Source organism: Procambarus clarkii, chromosome 50 (assembly GCF_040958095.1).
Source record: "Procambarus clarkii isolate CNS0578487 chromosome 50, FALCON_Pclarkii_2.0, whole genome shotgun sequence".
In the NCBI taxonomy this organism is placed as follows: Eukaryota; Metazoa; Arthropoda; class Malacostraca; order Decapoda; family Cambaridae; genus Procambarus; species Procambarus clarkii.
The window spans coordinates 35418942-35441938 of NC_091199.1; the positions used below are offsets into that span (position 1 = coordinate 35418942).

General features: G+C 45.7%; 1 protein-coding gene across 1 annotated transcript in view; it reads right to left on the minus strand.

Moving 5' to 3' along the window:
• Positions 1 to 22753, minus strand: part of LOC138351746 (ryncolin-4-like) — a 109359-nt gene extending 86606 nt beyond the window's left edge. Inside the window, exon 1 of the mRNA XM_069303774.1 lies at positions 22677 to 22753. The gene's annotated coding sequence lies outside the window, so the exon portion shown is untranslated. The remainder of the gene's footprint in view (positions 1 to 22676) is intronic.
• Between the last annotated feature and the right edge of the window lie 244 nt (positions 22754 to 22997).

Consider the following 22997-nt stretch of genomic DNA (forward strand, 5'->3'; position numbering starts at 1 on the left):
GCAACAGGAAACAGCGAGTAACTGTGAGGTGGGAGACATCAGAGTGGGAAGATGTCACCAGCGGAGTCCAACAGGACTCTGTACTTGGACTCATCCTGTCTCTAATTTATGTAAACGATCTTCCAGAGGGTATAGATTCATTCCTCTCAGTGTTTGCTGATGACAGAAAAACTATGAGAAGAATCAGAGATAGACAGAGATAGATGATAGATAGATGAAGATAGACAGAGACTACAGGACGACCTGGTAAAAACTGAAGGAACGGTCTAGAAAATGGCTACAAAAGTTCAACTCAGGAAAGTGTAAAGTAATGAAATTAAGCGAAGGGAGCAGAAGGCTGAACACAAGGTACCATCTGGGAGGTGAAATACTGCATGAGTCAAATAGAGAGAAAGATCTGGAAGTTAATATCACGCAGAACCTGTCCCCAGAGGCCCACACCAAAGGATATCATCAGTGGCATATGCTAAGTTGGCCAAAATAAGACCTGCCTTTAGAAACTTGTGTAAGGAAACGTTCAGGGCCTGTATACTACTTATAACAGACCATTCCTGGAATTTACAGCTCCAGACTGGAATCCATTCATAGTTAAACATAAGAGAAGGTGAGAGAAGATTCAGAGGTATGCCACCAGACTCGTCCCGGAACTGAGAGGTATGAGCTACGAGGAATGGTTAAAGGAGCTGAACGTCACATCCCAGTAAAACAGAAGAGTAAGGGGAGACATGATAACCACCTACAAAATTCTCAGGGGAATTGACAGGGTAGACAAAGACAGATCATTAGCACGGGTGGAACACGAACAAGGGGACACAGGTGGAAACTTAGAACCCAAATGAGACACAGAGACATTAGAATTTTTTTTTCAGTGTCAGAGTAGTTAACAAACGGAATGCATTAAGTAGTGATGTGGTGAAGGCTGACTCCATACACAGTTTCAAATGTAGATATGTTGGAGCCCAGTAGGTTCAGGAATCTGTACACCAGTTGATTAACAATTAAGAGGCGGGACCAAAGAGCTAGAGCTCAACCCCGAAAAGCACAACTAGGTGAGTACAACTAGATTAGTACATACACACACACACACGCACACACACACACACACACACACACACACACACACACACACACACACACACACACACACACACACTCACACACACACACACACACACACACACACACACACACACACACACACACACACACACACACACACACACACACACACACACACACACACACACACACACACAACTATGGGAAATAGGGAAACATAGGGAAACTATGAGGAGATAAGAAAATGCCTAGCAGATATAGCATGGGAAACAGAGCTCAGGGAAAAGACGGCCCAAGATACGATGGAATACATCACGCAAAAATGCAAGGATGCAGCAAACAAGAGTGTCCCAGTCCAAAAGGAAAACAGTGAAATGAAGATGAGAAACCCATGGTTTAATCAGAGATGTAGGCTAGCTAAGCAGCAAAGTAAAAGGGCATGGAGAAACTATAGGAATAACAGGACACTGGAGAGCAGAGAAAGATACCAGAATGCCAGGAATGAATATGTTAGGATGAGAAGAGAGGCAGAAAGACAATACGAAAATGACATCGCAAGCAAGGCAAAGACTCAGCCTAAATTGCTGCATAGCCACATCAGGAGAAAAACAACAGTAAAGGAGCAGGTTATGAAATTAAGGTTAGGGGCAGAAGGATTCACTACAAACGACAAGGAAGTGTGTGAGGAACTGAATAAGAAATTCCAGGAGGTCTTCACCTTGGAGCAAGGAGAAATCCCAGAGATAAGAGAGGGAATAGCTAACCAGGAACCACTGGAAGAGTTTGAGATTACCAGCGGGGAAGTAAGGAAGTGTTTACTAGAATTGGATGTGACAAAGGCTATAGGTCCAGATGGAATTCCCCTTGGATACTAAAGGAAGGAGCAGAAGAACTGTGCCTCCCGCTCTCCATGGTGTATAACAAATCACTGGCAACAGGGGAACTGCCAGAAATTTGGAAAGCAGCTAACGTAGTCCCGATATACAAGAAAGGGGATAGACAGGAGGCACTGAATTACAGACCAGTGTCCCTAACCTGCATACCATGCAAGTTGATGGAGAAGATTGTGCGAAGAAAGCTAGTGGAACATCTGGAGCGAAAGAACTTTGTAACACAGCATCAACATGGATTCAGGGATGGCAGGTCCTGCCTCACAGGGTTACTTGAATTCTACGACCAGGCAACAAAAATAAGGCAAGAAAGAGAAGGGTGGGCAGACTGCATATTTTTGGATTGTCAAAAAGCCTTTGACACAGTGCCACACAAGAGGCTAGTGAAAAAACTGGAGATGCAGGCTGGAGTGAAAGGGAAGGTACTCCGTTGGATACAGGAGTACCTAAGTAACAGGAGACAACGAGTCAGTGTGAGGGGTGAGGTCTCAGATTGGCGAGACGTTACGAGTGGAGTACTGCAGGGGTCAGTCCTTGGACCTATACTGTTTCTGATATATGTAAATGATCTTCCAGAGGGTATAGAATCGTTTCTCTCAATGTTTGCCGATGATGCAAAAATTATGAGGAGGATTGAAACTGAGGACGATAGTAGGAGGCTACAAGATGACCTAGACAGACTGAGTGAATGGTCCAACAAATGGCTGTTGAAGTTCAACCCGAGTAAATGCAAAGTAATGAAACTAGGTGGTGGAAATAGGAAGCCAAACACAGGATACAGAATAGGAGATGAAGTACTTAATGAAACGAACAGAGAGAAAGATCTAGGAGTTGATATCACACCAAACCTGTCTCCTGAAGCCCACATAAAAAGAATAACGTCTGCGGCATATGCGAGGCTGGCTAACATCAGAACAGCGTTCAGGAACCTGTGTAAGGAATCATTCAGAATCTTGTACACCACATATGTAAGACCAATCCTGGAGTATGCGGCCCCAGCATGGAGCCCGTACCTTGTCAAGCACAAGACGAAGCTGGAAAAAGTCCAAAGGTATGCCACTAGACTAGTCCCAGAACTAAGAGGCATGAGTTACGAGGAAAGGCTGCGGGAAATGCACCTTACGACACTGGAAGACAGAAGAGTAAGGGGAGACATGATCACAACCTACAAAATCCTCATGGGAATCGACCGGGTAAACAAGGATAAACTATTCAACACTGGTGGGACGCGAACAAGGGGACACAGGTGGAAACTGAGTACTCACATGAGCCACAGAGACGTTAGAAGGAACTTTTTTAGTGTCAGAGTAGTTAACGGATGGAATGCATTAGGCAGTGATGTGGTGGAGGCTGACTCCATACACAGTTTTAAATGTAGATATGATAGAGCCCAGTAGGCTCAGGAATCTGTACACCAGTTGATTGACAGTTGAGAGGCGGGACCAAAGAGCCAAAGCTCAACCCCCGCAAGCACAAATAGGTGAGTACACACACACACACACACACACACACACACACACACACAGACTAAAATGGAAAAGGTTCAAAGGTTTGCCACCAGACTAGTACCCGAGCTGAGAGGTATGAGCTACGAGGAGAGACTACGGGAATTAAACCTCACTTCGTTGGAAGACAGAAGAGTTAGGGGGGGACATGATCACCACATTCAAGATCCTCAAGTGAATTGACAGGGTTGATAAAGACAGGCTGTTTAACACAAGGGGCACACGCACTAGGGGACACAGGTGGAAACTGAGTGCCCAAATGAGCCACAGAAATATTAGAAAGAACTTTTTTAGTGTCAGAGTAGTTGACAAATGGAATGCATTAGGAAGTGATGTGGTGGAGGCTGACTCCATACACAGTTTCAAGTGTAGATATGATAGAGCCCAATAGGCTCAGGAACCTGTACACCTGTTGATTGACAGTTGAGAGGCGGGACCAAAGAGCCAGAGCTCAACCCCCGCAAGCACAACTAGGTGAGTACACACACACACACACACACACACACATACACATGGGGCCTCGTAGCCTGGTGGATAGCGCGCAGGACTCGTAATTCTGTGGCGCGGGTTCGATTCCGCACGAGGCAGAAACAAATGGGCAAAGTTTCTTTCACCCTAAGTGCCCCTGTTACCTAGCAGTAAATAGGTACCTGGGAGTTAGTCAGCTGTCACGGGCTGCTTCCTGGGGTGTGTGGTGTGGGAAAAAAAAAAAAAAAAAAATAGTAGTAGTTAGTAAACAGTTGATTGACAGTTGAGAGGCGGGCTGAAAGAGCAAAGCTCAACCCCCGCAAAAACACAACTAGTAAACACACAACTAGTAAACACACTCACACACACACACACACATACACACACACACACAGGATAAGGCAGGACAGAGAAGGCTGGGCAGACTGCATATTTCTTGACTGCCAAAAGGCCTTTGATACAGTACCGCACATGAGACTGCTATACAAACTTGAGAGGCAGGCAGGAGTAAGCGGAAAGGCCCTTTCATGGGTGAAGAACTACCTAACAAGAAGGAGCCAGAGGGTAATGGTAAAGGGCGAGAAGTCGAACTGGCGAACAGTAACAAGTGGAGTACCTCAAGGATCGGTGCTGGGACCAATCCTCTTTCTAATTTACGTAAATGATATGTTTACAGGAGTGGAATCATACATGTCAATGTTTGCGGATGACACAAAATTAATGAGAAGAGTTGTGACAGACGAGGATTGTAGGATCCTCCAAGAGGACTTAAACAGGTTGCAGAGATGGTCAGGGAAATGGCTACTGGCGTTTAACACCAGTAAATGTAAAGTTATGGAAATGGGATCAGGTGATAGAAGACCAAAAGGACAGTACACAATGAAGGGGAACTGCCTACCTGTAACGATTCGAGAAAGAGACCTGGGAGTGGATGTGACACCTAACCTAACTCCTGAGGCACATATAAATAAGATAACGACAGCAGCGTACTCTACACTGGCGAAAATTAGAACTTCATTCAGAAACCTAAATGAGGAGGCTTTTAGGGCGCTTTACACTGCCTACGTGAGACCCGTCTTAGAGTATACCGCGCCATCATGGAGCCCCCACCTGAAGAAACACATAAGGAAACTGTAGAAGGTTCAGAGGTTTGCGACGAGGCTTGTCCCAGAGTTACGAGGGGTGGGATATGAAGAGCGTCTGAAGGAACTGAACCTTACGACACTAGAGAAAAGAAGGGAGAGAGAAGATATGATAGGGACATATAAAATACTCGGGGGAATTGACTAAGTGGAAATAGATGAAATGTTCACACGTAATAATAACAGAACGAGGGAACATGGGTGGAAACTGGAAACTCAGATGAGTCACAGAGATGTTAGGAAGTTTTCTTTCTGCGTGAGAGTAGTGGAAAAATGGAGTGCATTTGGGGAACAGATTGTGGAAGAAAACTCTATTCATACTTTTAAAATTAGGTATGATAGGGAAATGGGACAGGAGTCATTGCTGTAAACAACCAATAGCTGGAAAGGCGGGATCCAAGAGTCAATGCTCGATCCTGCAAGCACAAATAGGTGAGTACAAAATCTGAGAAAGGACAGAAGAGAGTCAGCTTCAGGGTGATGTACTCGAACATAGATGGGATCACCAGCAAAGCAAGTGAACTACGGAAAAGAACACAAGAAGTGAACCCAGATGTAATCGGACTCACAGAAACAAAACTCTCAGGTATCATAACGAATGCAGTGTTTCCCCAGAACTACACTGTAATAAGGAAAGAGAGGGAAGGACGGGGAAGAGGTGGAGTGGCCCTACTAATGAGAAAGGAATGGAGCTTCAAGGAGATGGTCATCCCGGGCTGCAATGGTTTCAGAGACTACGTAACAGGCACCATAACATTGGGAGGATCAAAAGTAGTAGTAGTAGTTATATATAACCCTCCACCAAATAACAGAAGACCAAGGCAAGAAAATTACAACAACAACATGGCAGTTAACACTATAATTGAGAAGGCAGCCTCTACTGCCTGTAGAAATAGATCCCATCTGCTCATCATAGAAGACTTCAATCACGGAAAGATATACTGGGAGAACAAGGAACCGCATGGAGGAGAGGATACATGGAGAGCCAAACTAATGGAGGTGGCGACAAGAAACTATCTAAGCCAACATGTCAGGGAACCCACTAGGATGAGAGGAAACGATGAACCAGCGAGACTCGACCTAGTCTTCACTCTGATCGACTCCGACATAAGGAAAATCGGCTATGAGGCCCCAGTAGGAATGAGCGACCACAGTGTACTGGCGTTTGAGTATCTGGTTGAGGAAGGGTTATTGAACTCAAGGAGGGGTACTGAAAACAAAAAACTGGCATTCCAAAAGGGAAACTATGAGGTGTTAAGAAAATTCCTAACAGATATAACATGGGAAACAGAGCTCAGGGGAAAGACGGCCGTAGACATGATGGACTTTATCACGCACAAGTTCAAGGAAGCAGCAAACAAGTTTGTCCCAGTCCAAAAGGAAAGCAATGAAATGAAGATGAGAAGCCCATGATTTAATCAGAGATGTGGGCTAGCTAAACAGCAAAGTAATAGGGCATGGAGAAACTATAGGAATAAGAGGACACTTGAGAGCAGAGAAAGATACCAGAGTGCCAGGAATGAATATGTCAGGATGAGAAGAGAGGCAGAAAGACAATACGAAAATGACATCGCAAGCAAGGCAAAGACTCAACCCAAGTGGCTGCATAGTAACATCTGGAGAAAAACAACAGTAAAGGAACAGGTAATGAATATAAGAATAGGGGCAGATTGATTCACTACAAACGACATGGAAGTGTGTGAGGAACTGAATAAGAAGTTCCAGGAGGTCTTTACCGAAGAGCAAGGAGAGATTCCAGAGATAAAAGAGGGAATAGTTAACCTGGAACCACTGGAAGAGTTTGAGATTACCAGTGGGGAAGTAAAGAAGTGTTTACTAGAGTTGCATGTGACAAAGGCTATAGTCCCAGATGGAATCTCCCCTTGGATACTAAGGTAAGGAGCAGAAGCACTGTGCCTGCCACTCTCCATAGTGTATAACAAATCACTGGAAACAGGGGAACTGCCAGAAATTTGTAAGGCAGCTTATGTAGTTCCAATATACAAGAAAGGGGATAGGCAGGCGGCACTGAACTACAGGCCAGTGTCCCTAACCTGCATACCATGCAAGCTGATGGAGAAGATTGTGCGAAGAAAGCTAGTGGAACATCTGGACGAAAGAACTTTGTAACACAGCATCAACATGGGTTCAGGGATGGCAAGTCCTGCCTCATAGGGCTAATTGAGTTCTAGGACCAGGCAACAAAAATCAGGCAAGAAAGAGAAGGCTGGGCAGACTGCATATTTTTGGATTGTCAAAAAGCCTTTGATACAGTACCACATAAGAGGCTAGTGAGAAAGCTGGAGATGCAGGCTGGAGTGAAAGGGAAGGTACTCCGTTGGACACGGGAGTACGTAAGTAACAGAAGACAAAGAGTCACTGTGAGGGGTGAGGTCTCGGATTGGCGTGACGTCACAAGTGGAGTCCCGTAGGGGTCAGTCCTTGGACCAATACTGTTTCTGATATATGTAAATGATCTCCCAGAGGGTATAGAATCGTTTCTCTCAATGTTTGCTGATGATGCAAAAATTATGAGGAGGATTGAAACAGAGGATGATAGTAGAAGGCTACAGGATGACCTAGACAAACTGAATGAATGGTCCAACAAATGGCTGTTAAAGTTTAACCCGAGTAAATGCAAAGTAATGAAACTAGGCGGTGGAAACAGGAGGCCAGACACAAGATACAGAATAGCAGATGAAGTACTTAATGAAACGGAAAGAGAGAAAGATCTAGGAATTTATATCACACCAAACCTGTCTCCTGAAGCCCACATCAAAAGAATTACGTCTGCGGCATAAGCAAGGCTGGCTAACATTAGAACAGCCTTCAGGAACCTGTGTAAGGAATCGTTTAGAATCTTGTACACCACATACGTAAGACCAATCCTGGAGTATGCGGCCCCAGCATGGAGTCCGCACCTTGTCAAGCACAAGACGAAGCTGGAAAAATTTCAGAGGTATGCCACTAGACTGGTCCCAGAACTAAGAGGCATGAGTTACGAGGAAAGACTGCGGGAAATACACCTTACGACACTAGAAGACAGAAGAGTGAGGGGGAGATATGATCACTACCTACAAGATCCTCAGGAGAATTGACAGGGTAGACAAGGATAAACTATTCAACATTGGCGGTACGCGAACAAGGGGACATAGGTGGAAACTGAGTACCCAAATGAGCCACAGGGACGTTAGAAAGAACATTTTCAGTGTCAGAGTAGTTAACAGGTGGAATGCATTAGGCAGAGATGTGGTGGAGGCTGACTCCATACACAGTTTTAAATGTAGATATAATTGAGCCCAATAGGCTCAGGAATCTGTACACCAGTTGATTGACAGTTGAGAGATGGGCCCAAAGAGCCAAAGCTCAACCCCCGCAAGGACAATTAGGTGAGTACACACACACACAGGGACCCTCTCTCCCTCTCCCACTCCCTCTCTCCCACTCTCTCTCTCTCCCACTCTCTCTCTCTCTCCCACTCTCTCTCTCTCTCCCACTCTCTCTCTCTCTCCCACTCTCTCTGCCTCTCTCCACCCCCCCCTCTCTCTCTCTCTCTCTCTCTCTCTCTCTCTCTCTCTCTCTCTCTCTCTCTCTTCTCTCTCTCTCTCTCCTCTCCCTCTCTCTCTCTCTCTCTCTCTCTCTCTCTCTCTCTCTCTCTCTCTCTCTCTCTCTCTCTCTCTCTCTCTCTCTCTCTCTCTCTCTCTCTCTCTCTCTCTCTCTCTCTCTCTCTCTCTCTCTCTCTCTCCCTCTCTTTCCTTCCCCCTCCCTCTCTGCCCACACACACACACACACACACACACACACATACACACACACACACACACACACACATACACACACACACACACACACACACACACACACACACACACACACACACACACACACACACACACACACACACACACACACACACATACACACACACACACACACACACACACACATACACACACACACACACATACACACACACACACACACACACACATACACACACACACACACACACACACACACACACACACACATACACACACACACACACATACACACACACACACACACCTCCCCCCCTCTCTCCCTCTCCATCTCTCTCCCTCTCCTCTCTCTCCCTCTCTCTCTCCCTCCCGCCTCTCTCCCCATCTCCTCCTATTCTACTTTCTTCTCACTTCAGTGGAAGGGTCGGATCGCCCCCACCCACCCATTTATCTCTCCCTTTATCACTCCCTTTCTCTCTCTCTCTTTCTCTCTCTCTTCCTCTCTCTCTCTCCTCCCCCATCCCGCTCTGCCTTCCTGACAAATCCTATTACGGCACAACTATAGGAACAGGGGCAAGCATGGCAGCCAGAGGTACCAGGGGAACAGGGAAGAGCCAAGGTGACGAAATGAAGGAAATGTTCGCCCAGTTTCTGGAGGACATCAAGAGTGAGATGCAAGAAATGATGCAGGAAATGAAGAACGAAATAAGCAACCTGAAAAGAGAGCTGACAGCAGCAAAGAGGGAGATTAGAGCCCTCAAAGAGAATGGTATCGAGGCTGAGACTCAGAAAACCATCCAGGGAGAAGGTGGTTATAGTTTTTTGGATGAGAATGCCACAATAAAAGCAACATTTGCGGAAATACTAAAAAAAAATACTGAAGTATTGACTGCAGTGATGGAGGTGGCCATGAGAGCAGCCACCTCACAGGAGGCGGCACGCTCCACTAGCCAACTGCTGGAAAGGAACAGATCAGTGGTTGCTGTGGGTATTAAAGAGCAGGAAGTCTCTAATAGGACAGAGTGGAATGAATAGGACAAAGCAGCAGTGAATGAAGTACTAAAGGCACTAGACATGGAAGGGGCTGAGCAAAGCATTGAGAAGGTCTTCAGGCTAGGTTGGTACAACAAAGACCGAGACCGAATGATAAAGATAGTGTTTGCAAATGAGAGCACAAAGGAGAAGATCCTATCAAGGAAGAGCTCCCTAAAAAACGTGGGAAAATTAAAAAATGTATTCCTCCAGAGAGACATGACAAGGGAGGAGAGAGCCGTGGCGGCAGAAGCAAGGAAGAGGCGCAGGGCGAGAGGGGAAAACCAGGAAGTCACAGCTCCCAACACAACACCCCCAGAGGCGAGGGGGGAACCCACAACCAGCTACCCAGTAATACCAGAAGGGAGGACAACCCCGCCACCCTCCTCTGCATAGAAAACCCCCCTACCCCAAACCCTCCCTGCCCCCACTCAAATGATCAGCCAAATCTCCCTCCCCCCACACCCAATCCCCACCCTCCTACTCCTCCTGAGTCCTCCCTCCTCCCCTTTCCTTCCCGTCCTCCCTCACCTTTCACCCCATACCCTCCCTGGCCCTCCCCCTTCAATAGATCCCCGCCCCTCATCCCAGTATCCTCTGAGACCCTGTTATCCACCTCACAGGTCCTCACACCCATGGAACAGCCTCCCCCACCAGCAGAACACTCACCAAGGAGGCGATTTGAGAAGGGACAGAAGAAAGTGAGCCACAAAGCAATGTACACTAACATAGATGGAATTACAAATATAGCAAATGAGCTTGGAGAACGGGTACTAGAGGAAAACCCAGACATAATAGCCCTCACAGAAACAAAGCTCACGAAAACGATAACAAACGCAGTGTTCCCACAGGACTATTATGTTATGAGGAAAGAGAGGGAAGGAAGAGGTGGGGGTGGTGTAGCTCTGCTGGTAAGAAAAGGCTGGGATTTTGAAGAGATGGATATTCAGGGCTGTGAAGGTTTCAGTGACTACATAGCAGGTACCATAACAAATGGAGGGAAAAAAATTATAGTCGTAGTCATATATAATCCAAAACCAAATGACAGAAGACCTAGACAGGAATATGATGGCCACAACATGGCCACTATTAACATAATAGAAAGAGCAGCTTCTGTTGCTAGCAGGAATGGATCTGGACTACTTATTATGGGAGACTTCAACCATGGAAAGATAGATTGGAAGAACAGAGACCCGCATGGAGGACTAGAAACATGGAGAGCTAAGCTGCTGGACGTGGCAACAAGAAACTTTCTAAGCAAGCACATCAAAGAACCAACAAGAATGAGAGAAGATGAACCAGCAATGCTTGATTTGATATTTACCATAAATGAGTGGGATATAAGGGAAGTTAAGATGGAAGCGCCCTTGGGAATGAGTGACCACAGTGTATTGAACTTTGAGTACCTGGTAGAGCTAGGACTTATCTCCCCCCAAAAAGAACTAGGAATCAAAAGGCTGGCATACTGAAAGGGGAATTATGAACAGATGAGAAGTTTCCTAAGTGAAATACCTTGGAACACAGACCTCAGAGATAAGTCTGTACAGGGTATGATGGACTATGTTACCCAAAAGTGTCAGGAGGCAGTAAACAGGTTCATCCCGTCCCAAAAGGAAAAATCCGAGAAGCAACAGAAGAATCAATGGTATAATAGGGCATGTATGGAAGCGAAGAAACTGAACAAAATGGCGAAGAGGAACTTCCGGAATAACAGAACACCAGAAAGCAGAGAGAGTGATACCAGAAAACTAGGAATGAGTACGTCAGGGTGAGAAGAGAAGCAGAGAAAAGTTTTGAAAATGATATAGCAAACAAAGCCAAGACCGAACCAAAGCTACTCCACAGTCACATCAGAAGGAAAACAACAGTGAAAGAACAGGTATTGAAACTTAGAACAGGCGAGGACAGGTATACAGAGAATGACAGAGAGATGTGTGAAGAACTCAACAAGAGGTTCCAGGAGGTCTTCACAATAGAACAAGGTGAGGTCACTGTGCTAGGAGAAAGGGAGGTAAACCAGGCGGCCTTGGAAGAGTTCGAAATTACGAGAGAGGAGGTCAAGAGACACCTGCTGGATCTGGATGTTAGAAAGGCTGTTGGTCCAGATGGGATCTCACCATGGATACTGAAAGAGTGTGCAGAGGCACTTTGCTTGCCACTCTCCATAGTGTATAGTAAGTCACTGGAGACGGGAGACCTACAAGAAATATGGAAGATGGCAAATGTGGTCCCAATATACAAAAAGGGCGACAGGCAAGAGTCACTGAACTAAAGGCCAGTGTCCTTGACTTGTATACCATGCAAGGTGATGGAGAAGATCGTGAGAAAAAACCTGGTAACACATCTGGAGAGAAGGGACTTCGTGACAAATCACCAACATGGGTTCAGGGAGGGTAAATCTTGCCTTACAGGCTTGATGGAATTCTACGATCAGGTAACAAACATTAAGCAAGGAAGAGAGGGCTGGGCGAACTGCATTTTCTTGGATTGTCGGAAAGCCTTTGACACAGTACCGCATAAGAGGCTGGCACATAAGCTGGAGAGACAGGTAGGTGTAGCTGGTAAGGTGCTCCAGTGGATAAGGGAGTACCTAAGCAATAGGTAGCAGAGAGTTACGGTGAGGGGGTGAGACCTCCGATTGACGTGAAGTCACCAGTGGAGTCCCACAGGGCTCTGTACTCGGTCCTATCTTGTTTCTGATATATGTAAATGATCTTCTTCTTCTTGAGAATAGGTGCAGTTTGCATGAAGGGGTAACCCTCCCGATGACTGCACCAGGACAGATGTAAGGAGACGCGTTGATGGTAAAGAGGAGAAGAAAGTCAAAAGAGGTAGACGTGATGGGCCGTAGAGAGAGGAGTGGCGACGAAAACAGAGGCGAACGTCAGAGGGAGACTCCCCGCACCGGGGGGTGGGGCGTCATGGTCACGGTGGCAGCTGATCCAGGCACGGCGTAGCGGTGTGCGCAAGACGGGAACAAATATTTCTCCGGAAACTTACGGTACGGAAAGCGCAAGCGGTACGCTTCCCAAACCACCCACAGGTCGGCGGGCAGCCGGCCATCAGGCTGTACCCTCGGCTGAGATATCCTATCCGGCACCCTATAAACAAACTCCTTCTTTGACGACACCCAGATGGTTGACGAGCACCACGGGATCGGAAGCACCCGGGCATTCCGATAAGGGCCCAACTCCGGACCCTCACAGGGCACGACCCCAGCAGACGGGACTAGGCAACCCCCAGACCGGGGCAAGGAAGGAGGGGGAACTGCAGGCGCGGCAGCGACCCCACCACAGGGCACAGGAGCCAAAGCTCCCTGGCGCACATCTTTCCGCAACTTCATGACGAGGTCCCGACCATCAGGGACAACCCCCCACTGCGGGGACCCAACAGCAGGAGACGCAGGAGGGGGAGCACAGGGAGCAACGTCGGAGCCCCTCACAGCACCATCATCCTCGGCGGGGGACGCCAGCTGAGCACCATACTCCCCCACCTCCTCCCAAGGCACACCACGAAGGGGGAAGACACTCCGAGCCCGCCGCGAACGCTTCGAGACAGGCCGCACTACACCACGCCCAGCAGGCCCCGCCGCAGGCACAGCCTCCACCGTCATATCCACACAGGCCACACCCGCTCCGTCCGAAGAGTCCACAGAGGCCACATCACCCACACTGTCTACATCATCCACGGAAACAGCCTCAGAACACCGACGCGCACGCTTCTGCAAAGGAATGGGAAGAGCAGAACTACAGGAGGCAACACACTCAGGCACGGCAGGCACCTCACCACGAAGCACCCCCTCCAAAACGGCAGAACCCGCGTCCCCGGGAGCTGGTAACACATCCACAGGCAGGGGCGGAACATGAACTTCCACCGGGACACCTTTCACTACACACAGCTCAGGCGACAGCCCGACACCCTCACACACTGGCGGAACAACCCCAGGGGCCACAGCTGGCACTAGACGTGTCGCACAGGCCGGAGAGCTCTCCTCAACAGGCGGAGCAGCAGACAGGCAGGCAGGCGCCTCAGGCACAGCACCTACACCGCCCGAACGCAACAGGGGCGGAAAATCCTCCGCACGAAGAACATGCACACGACCAGTCGCTCTCACGTCGCACGCAGCAGCCAGATGACCCTCGTGACCACACCGATAACAGGTGCGCGGTTAACCCCGGTACTGGCAGCGGAGCGTGTATCCCAACACGGACATTGACGACGGTATACTACCCTTCAGCGACATCGTCAGGGTGCGGGAGCCGTCAAGCATACCAACACAGTGCCCGGCAACGACCTTGTTCCAACGAACACTCAACACTGTCCCAAACCGTTCGAAACAGGAGGTTAAAAAGTTGTCCTGAAATTCGAAGGGGCACCATGCACCGTCACAGACGTCAAGGTGACACTAAGATTCACTACCTTAACTGAGCCAGCTGAATCAGGGAGAGGGTAAACACGCCCCTCACACCGCTCGAGAAACGCCTGAAAGGCAGCCTGGAGGCGGAACTTGACCACAGCACGGTGGCCCTGAAGCAGCTGGATGCCCACCAGGTCAGACAGCTGCACATGCAGCACGTCTACTAGGGCGACACCAACCAATGGATGGTCCACCGGCACCGTAAACGCCAGACCAGCTGACAGTGTCCTCTGCAATGGAGGGCGAAACGTCCCCATGGCGAAGCAAACGTCACCCCGTCAGTGGCAAACCACCACTAGCAGGGCAAACAAGCGATCACCCAACGTAAACACTAGCCAGTGCGGAGAGACCTCAGGAACGTCCGACCCGGCCGGCGGTCACCACGCAACTCCATGTAAATGATCTCCCGGAGGGTATCGATTCATTTCTCTCAATGTTTGCGGACGATGCTAAAATTTTTAGAAGGATTAAAACAGAAGAGGACTGTTTGAGGCTTCAAGAAGACCTAGACAAGCTGAAGGAATGGTCTAACAAATGATAGTTAGAGTTTATCCCAACCAAATGTAATGTAATGAAGATAGGTGTAGGGAGCAGGAGGCCAGATACAAGGTATCATCTGGGAGAGGAAATTCTTCAGGAGTCAGAGAAGGAAAAAGACTTGGGGGTTGATATCACGCCAGACCTGTCTCCTGCAGCACATATCAAGCGGATAACATCAGCGGCATATGCCAGGCTGGCCAACATACGAACAGCATTCAGAAACTTGTGTAAAGAATCATTCAGAACTTTGTATACCACATATGTCAGGCCAATCCTGGAGTATGCAGCCCCAGCATGGAGTCCATATCTAGTCAAGGATAAGACTAAACTGGAAAAGGTTCAAAGGTTTGCCACCAGACTAGTACCCGAGCTGAGAGGTATGAGCTATGAGGAGAGACTACGGGAATTAAACCTCACTTCGGTGGAAGACAGAGGAGTAAGGGGGGACATGATCACCACATTCAAGATTCTGAAGGGAATTGATAGGGTAGATAAAGACAGTCTATTTAACACAAGGGGACCACGCACAAGGCCTTGGAAGAGTTCGAAATTGCCCATGATTTCGGCAAATTTGGTCTCCCATGACAAATGGAATGCATTAGGGGGTGATGTGGTGGAGGCTGACTCCATACACAGTTTCAAGTGTAGATATGATAGAGCCCAATAGGCTCAGGAATCTGTACACCTGTTGATTGACGGTTGAGAGGCGGGACCAAAGAGCCAGAGCTCAACCCCCGCAAACACAACTAGGTGAGTACACACACACACACACACACACACATCGAAGGGCATTGGTGGCTGAGTGGACAGCACGCTGGACACGTAATTTCGTTTTTTTCACAATTATACCCATGTTACCTAGCAGTAAATAAGTGCCCGGGAGTTAGACAGCTGTTATGGGCTACTTCCTGAGTGTGTGTGTGTGTGTGTTTGTGTGTATGTGTGTTAAAAAAATAATAGTAGTTAGTGACAGTTGAGAGGCGGGCCAAAAGAGCAGAGCTCAACCCCCAAAAGGACAACTTGGTGAATGCAACTACGTGACTACACACACACACACACACACACACACACACACACACACACACACACACTCACACACACACACACACGTCCCCTGGTTGAGAGGCGGGACCAAAGAGCCAGAGCTCAAACCCCACAAGCACAAATAGGTGAGTACAATTTGGTGAGTACACAAACAGATCCATACATCTGCGGACTACATTTATTTGGACTGTCGGAAAGCCTTTGACACAGTACCCCATATAAGGCTGATGCATAAGCTGGAAAAACAGGCAGGAGTAACTGGCAGGGCGCTCCAGTGGATAAGGGAGAATCTAAGCAATAGGAAGCAGAGAGTCACAGTGAGGGGTGAGACCTCAGATTGGCGTGAAGTCACCAGTGGAGTCCTACAGGGTTCTGTAGGGCTCAAAATGATCTCCCAGAGGGTATAGACTCATTCCTCTCAATGTTTGCTGACGACGCCAAACTTATGAGAAGGATTAAGACAGAGGAGGACAGCTTGAGGCTTCAGGAAGACCTGGACAAGCTGCAGGAATAGTCGAACAAATGCTTGTTAGAGTTAAACCCACGCAAATGTTATGTAATGAAGATAGGTGTAGGGAGCAGGAGACCAGATACAAGGTATTGTTTGGGAGATGAAATCCTGCAAGAGTCAGAGAGAGAGAAAGACCTATTGGTTGATATCACGCCAGACATGTCCCCTGAAGCTCATATCAGGAGGATAACATGAGCGGCATATGCCAGGATGGCTAACATGAGAACGGCCTTTAGAAACTTGTGTAAAGAATCTCTCAAAACATTATATACCACATATGTCAGACCAATCCTGGAGTATGCGGCTCCAGCATGGAGTCCATATCTTGTGGGAACCGACCTGTGAGATTTATATTTATTTAATTTATATGAATTTATATTTATGTTAATTTATATACTTCGATAGCAATTTGTATAATGTTAAGTGGACTGTATTTCTGCAATAATCTCATAATCTCACAAATCGATCCTCTACACATTAAGGGGGGGTTTAATAGTTTATATATATATGCAGCCAATCAAACTACAAAATTAACTACATACATTGAAGAGGTTCCTTATCTTATAGTACAGCAGGTTAGTCCACCAGGTATAACTAGGGTGTAGACACCAAATTATCCTCTTTGAGGTAGCTTCCATATCACCCAGTAACTGGTGCACAAAATCTTCCTTCCTCGTCTTGACCTGTCAAAAGTGCGCTAGCTGTGAAGCCAGATACCTATATATGACAAGCTATATCAGAGAAAATACTGTACATGGAACATTGAAGACCTGGCTTAATTACCTTTAGTATGAGGCGATTTCGCGTTCTAACCGGCTCACCCTATATCCTGACATTAATGGCCATAAATGAATGATAAACGAGTTTCGGATAGACACTTAACTTGATATGTAGACAGCGTGTTGAAAAATGGTACACCTTTGGTTTTCATAACACTACGTCCAAGTAAATTTAACAGGAGCCGAATTTGCTCCCGTGTGAGCCTCTGGTCTCAATATAAACAATGGCTGCCCTCCTCCTCACTCTGACGCCTGGCTTACATTGTCCACATTTCAGAAAGTGATAGAAGGGTCACATTTACTCTACTTTAATATTGATAATTAAGTTAATTTATATAAGATGTTTTTATGATGGTAAAGTCCAAAGACTAATGTATTTAAGAATAATTCCCAGCAGAATAGCTGGTGAATTATAATAGTATGTGGTGATGATATCCCATTTTCTTTAGACGGTAATTCCACTACAAGTTACGTTTTCTATGGGTAACTTGTTTATACAATACAGCTATTATCTGTATGATTATTAAATGGTGTCTGATTTTCCGACATAATTCCCCAGGGGCTGCTCACGGGTCGAAGTCCTCTTTAGAACAGACGAACACCGATACTCCTCCTTCGAATTATTAGATTAATTTGATGTTAGTAGTTAGTAATCACACATTTGTGCGTCTGTTCGTACAGGACGGATGTCCCGTACTAGAGTTGTAGGGGTTAGAAGTCTAATGCGATCTCATTTCCCTGTTAACTCTTGAAAGGCTAATATTCAAGCCTTATTACATATTATTTAACCCAGAAGACTGAATGTGATCAAGTACTACAGTCAAGTATGATTCAGGGACTGCAGTGAGATCAGTGACATTAGATATAACTTGAAGTTTCTTCAGGTAACTGGTCACTGATATATAAACACTGAGGCCCATGGAATACATCTTGATTAAATAATAAATGTATCAAATCAGTCATCAGATTTATTGGGGTTTAATTTAGTTAATTGATTCAGAAGATTGAATAGCTCATCATTAAAGTAAAGTATGGTTCTGAGACTGCAGTGGGTTCAGTGACATTGGTCGCAGTGACTTGTAGCTGTTTTAGGCTACTGTTCACTGATTTGCCACTGAGGCCTCATGAACTCATCTTCAGCTTTAAATGATGATACTAACATCAACCTCTGTTACTATAGTCAGCTGTAATCTCCTTAGTATAATGCTACTGGAGAAATATAATCAGCTGACAAATTTAGGTTTCTACTGGTATTGTTTATCTGCAGGCATAGGTCTCCTCAGGCTTGATACTGGGCCTGAGAGTAATTTACCTCCTGCAGAGTTTAACATGGTTATGCCCTGATATTTAGTAGGGCTACCAATGAATTGATGGTAGTAGTCTGTCCCCACAAGGACAGCCATTTGGCATTTGATTTGCTCAAATTTACCTGCAGCTGCTTGATAATAGCTTTCCAGGTCAGCATAATCAACTTGAGATTGTTGTGACAAATCTTCACATTTCTTGATCTGTCTTGTTAAGTGGCCTTTAAGACCTGCAAGGGTTCTTTTCATTCTCCCTGCATTATCCATACTGGCTCGTTGGTGAAGCCTTGTGGGACTTGTACTTGGGCTGCTCATAATACTGAACAAGCTCTAATGGTAGCCTAAGGTAAATTCTGAACTCACTAGGCAATAATCCTACCTCTACTAGAGGTTAGCACTTAAAATTAATACACATTATATATATACAATCATACACACTAATGATTTGAGTGATAAACCAGTGTCACTGGAAGTACCTTTAGGTTAGCTCTTCTATATCACCCTAGGATGGTAGAGACACTAATTAATCACTCAAAGGTGTAATGATCATAAGTAAATTATTATATACACAACTCAACTCGAGTTGATAAAAATTACACCCAAAATAGGGTCTGGACCATTCATTAATGGTGTTAGGTTGTTCAATATAGTACAACTGACTATAGTAATAATGGGACTAGGATGAACAATAATAGTTCAACTAGTCAGTATCCTACCCTGTTGTGGGTTGGCAATTAGTAAATATTATACTGTGATCACTAGTGCAATATATATTAAATAATTCTCTATTTGGAGAAATAATATACACAATTATTGATAATAGCCTCTTAATTAGCCTCTATGAAACTTCTAATATTATCAAGAAGTATTAAATATTATTAGTGACCTCGCGAAATAAAGTCCACAAAATTCGTAGATAATCTCTCGCGAAATGTAACACCACGAAATCCGTGAACAATATCGCGAAGACAAAGTCACTAATTTGGCTGGCTTCTATATTAGCGCTGTCATTTCACAGAATAACACACCACCAAATCTGTGGGTGTACATGAAACCGCTGACTAAGGCTGATCTGAACTGAGCGGGGCTCGTGAACTCGCACGAGTCAACGCCGCCGTCTTGACTGGCTTTGTTTAAATCACACTGCACTAGTTTATTTAATGAATCCACTGGTTAACTGGTTCATCCGGTACTAAGATGACCAAATGTGGGTTCAAAGGATCAAATAATCCGTCATCCGGTTCGAAGATGACCAAATAATGTGGGAACCGACCTGTGAGATTTATATTTATTTAATTTATATGAATTTATATTTACGTTAATTTATATACTTCGATAGCAATTTGTATAATGTTAAGTGGACTGTATTTCTGCAATAATCTCATAATCTCACAAATCGATCCTCTACACATTAAGGGGGGGTTTAATAGTTTATATATATATGCAGCCAATCAAACTACAAAATTAACTACATACATTGAAGAGGTTCCTTATCTTATAGTACAGCAGGTTAGTCCACCAGGTATAACTAGGGTGTAGACACCAAATTATCCTCTTTGAGGTAGCTTCCATATCACCCAGTAACTGGTGCACAAAATCTTCCTTCCTCGTCTTGACCTGTCAAAAGTGCGCTAGCTGTGAAGCCAGATACCTATATATGACAAGCTATATCAGAGAAAATACTGTACATGGAACATTGAAGACCTGGCTTAATTACCTTTAGTATGAGGCGATTTCGCGTTCTAACCGGCTCACCCTATATCCTGACATTAATGGCCATAAATGAATGATAAACGAGTTTCGGATAGACACTTAACTTGATATGTAGACAGCGTGTTGAAAAATGGTACACCTTTGGTTTCCATAACACTACGTCCAAGTAAATTTAACAGGAGCCGAATTTGCTCCCGTGTGAGCCTCTGGTCTCAATATAAACAATGGCTGCCCTCCTCCTCACTCTGACGCCTGGCTTACATTGTCCACATTTCAGAAAGTGATAGAAGGGTCACATTTACTCTACTTTAATATTGATAATTAAGTTAATTTATATAAGATGTTTTTATGATGGTAAAGTCCAAAGACTAATGTATTTAAGAATAATTCCCAGCAGAATAGCTGGTGAATTATAATAGTATGTGGTGATGATATCCCATTTTCTTTAGACGGTAATTCCACTACAAGTTACGTTTTCTATGGGTAACTTGTTTATACAATACAGCTATTATCTGTATGATTATTAAATGGTGTCGGATTTTCCGACATATCTAGTCAAACATAAGACTAAACTGGAAAAGGTTCATTGGTTTGCCACCAGACTAGAACCAGAAATGAGGGGTATGAGCTACGAGGAGAGACTACGGGAATTAACATCATGTCACTGGGAGACAGAAGAGTTAGAGGGGACATGATCACCACATACAAGATTCTCAGAGGAATTGATAGGGTAGATAAAGACAGACTTTTTAACACAAGGGGCACACGCACTAGGGCACACAGGTGGAAATTGAGTGCCCAAATGAGCCATAGAGCCGTTAGAAAGAATTTTTCAGTGTCAGAGTAGTAGACAAATGGAATGCATTAGAAAGGGATGTATGTGGTGGAGGCTGACTCCATACACAGCTTCAAGTGTAGATATGATAGAGCCCAATAGGCTCAGGAACCTGTACATCTGTTGATTGACGGTTGAGAGGCGGGACCAAAGAGCCAGAGCTCAACCCCCACAAGCAAAATTAGGTAAGTACAATTATGTAAGTACACGCACACACATCAGGAGAGGGGCCTAATAGCTGAGTGGACAGCGCTCTGTACTCGTAATCCAAGGGTCCGGGTTCGATCCCTGGTGATGGCAGAAATAAAATGATAATTATCTTTCACCCTGAGGCGCCTGTTATCCAGCAGTACATAGGTACCTGGGAGTTAGATAGCTGTCACAGGCTGCTTCCTGGGGGTATGTGCGTGAGTGCGTGGAAAAAAATAGTTGGTAGTTATTAACAGTTGATTGATTGAGAGTTGAGAGGCAGACCGAAAGAGCAGAGCACATCCCCCACAAACACAACTAGGTGAATACATTCACAAAAAACACACACACATATTTGATGTTAAAAAGACGTCTTAATATAAATAGTTACAGAGTCACCTTTCTGAGACCAAATAAAAACGTCAAACAACGTTTTATGTTTGCTGGGATGATATTGATTGTTGGCCTAGCACGACCTTGAGGGATGACCAGGTACGACCTCAATGATTGAACTGGCGCAAACTTGATGACTGACCTGGCATGACACTGATTGTTGGCCTAGCACGACCTTGATGGATGACCAGGTACGACCTCAATGATTGAACTGGCACAAACTTGTTGACTGACCTGGCATGACACTGATTGTTGGCCTAGCACGACCTTGACGGATGACCAGGTACGACCTCAATGATTGAACTGGCACAAACTTGATGACTGACCTGGCATGATACTGATTGTTGGCCTAGCGCGACCTTGATGGATGGCCTGGATGGATGACTTGGCATGACCTGCATTGTATACCTGGCATGACCTGAACTGTCGACCTGGCTCGACCTTTACTGTCAACCTGACACGGCCTGTACTGTCGACCTGACACGGCCTATACTGTCGACCTGACACGGCCTGTACAGTCGACCTGACACGGCCTGTACTGTCGACCTGGCTCGACCTTTACTGTCAACCTGACACGGCCAGTACTGTCAACCTGACACGGCCTGTACTGTCGACCTGGCTCGACCTGTACTGTCGACCTAACACGGTCTGTACTGTCGACCTGACACGGCCTGTACTGTCGACCTGACACGGCCTGTACTGTCGACCTGACACGGCCTGTACTGTCAACCTGACACGGCCTGTACTGTCGACCTGACACGGCCTATACTGTCGACCTGACACGGCCTGTACTGTCGACCTGACACGGCCTATACTGTCGACCTGACACGGCCTGTACTGTCGACCTGACACGGCCTGTACTGTCGACCTGACACGGCCTGTACTGTCGACCTGACACGGCCTGTACTGTCGACCTGACACGGCCTGTACTGTCGACCTAACATGACCTGGATTGTCGACCTGCATGGTTGATCTCACTAAACTTGGATGGTTGACCTGGCCCGACCTGGATAGTTAACCTGGCACAACCTGGATAATTAACTTGGCACGACCTGGATGGTTAACCTGGTATTGTTTGGATGATATACTATTACCTGTCAGGTTTGATGAAGTAGACGCCATCCAGCCTCTCTCCCTGGCGGTACAGGTCAGCACAGTCCTTGGGCGTTGTCTCCCTGCCAATATTAGACCATTGTAATGTTTCCTTCAATTGATGTTCATTGTTTCAACTGTAGAAAAAAATTGCTCCAGTTATTTCATATTCAAATTAGAACAAAAATGTATATATATATATATATATATATATATATATATATATATATATATATATATATATATATATATATATATATATATGTATATATATATATATATATATATATATATATATATATATATATATATATATATATATA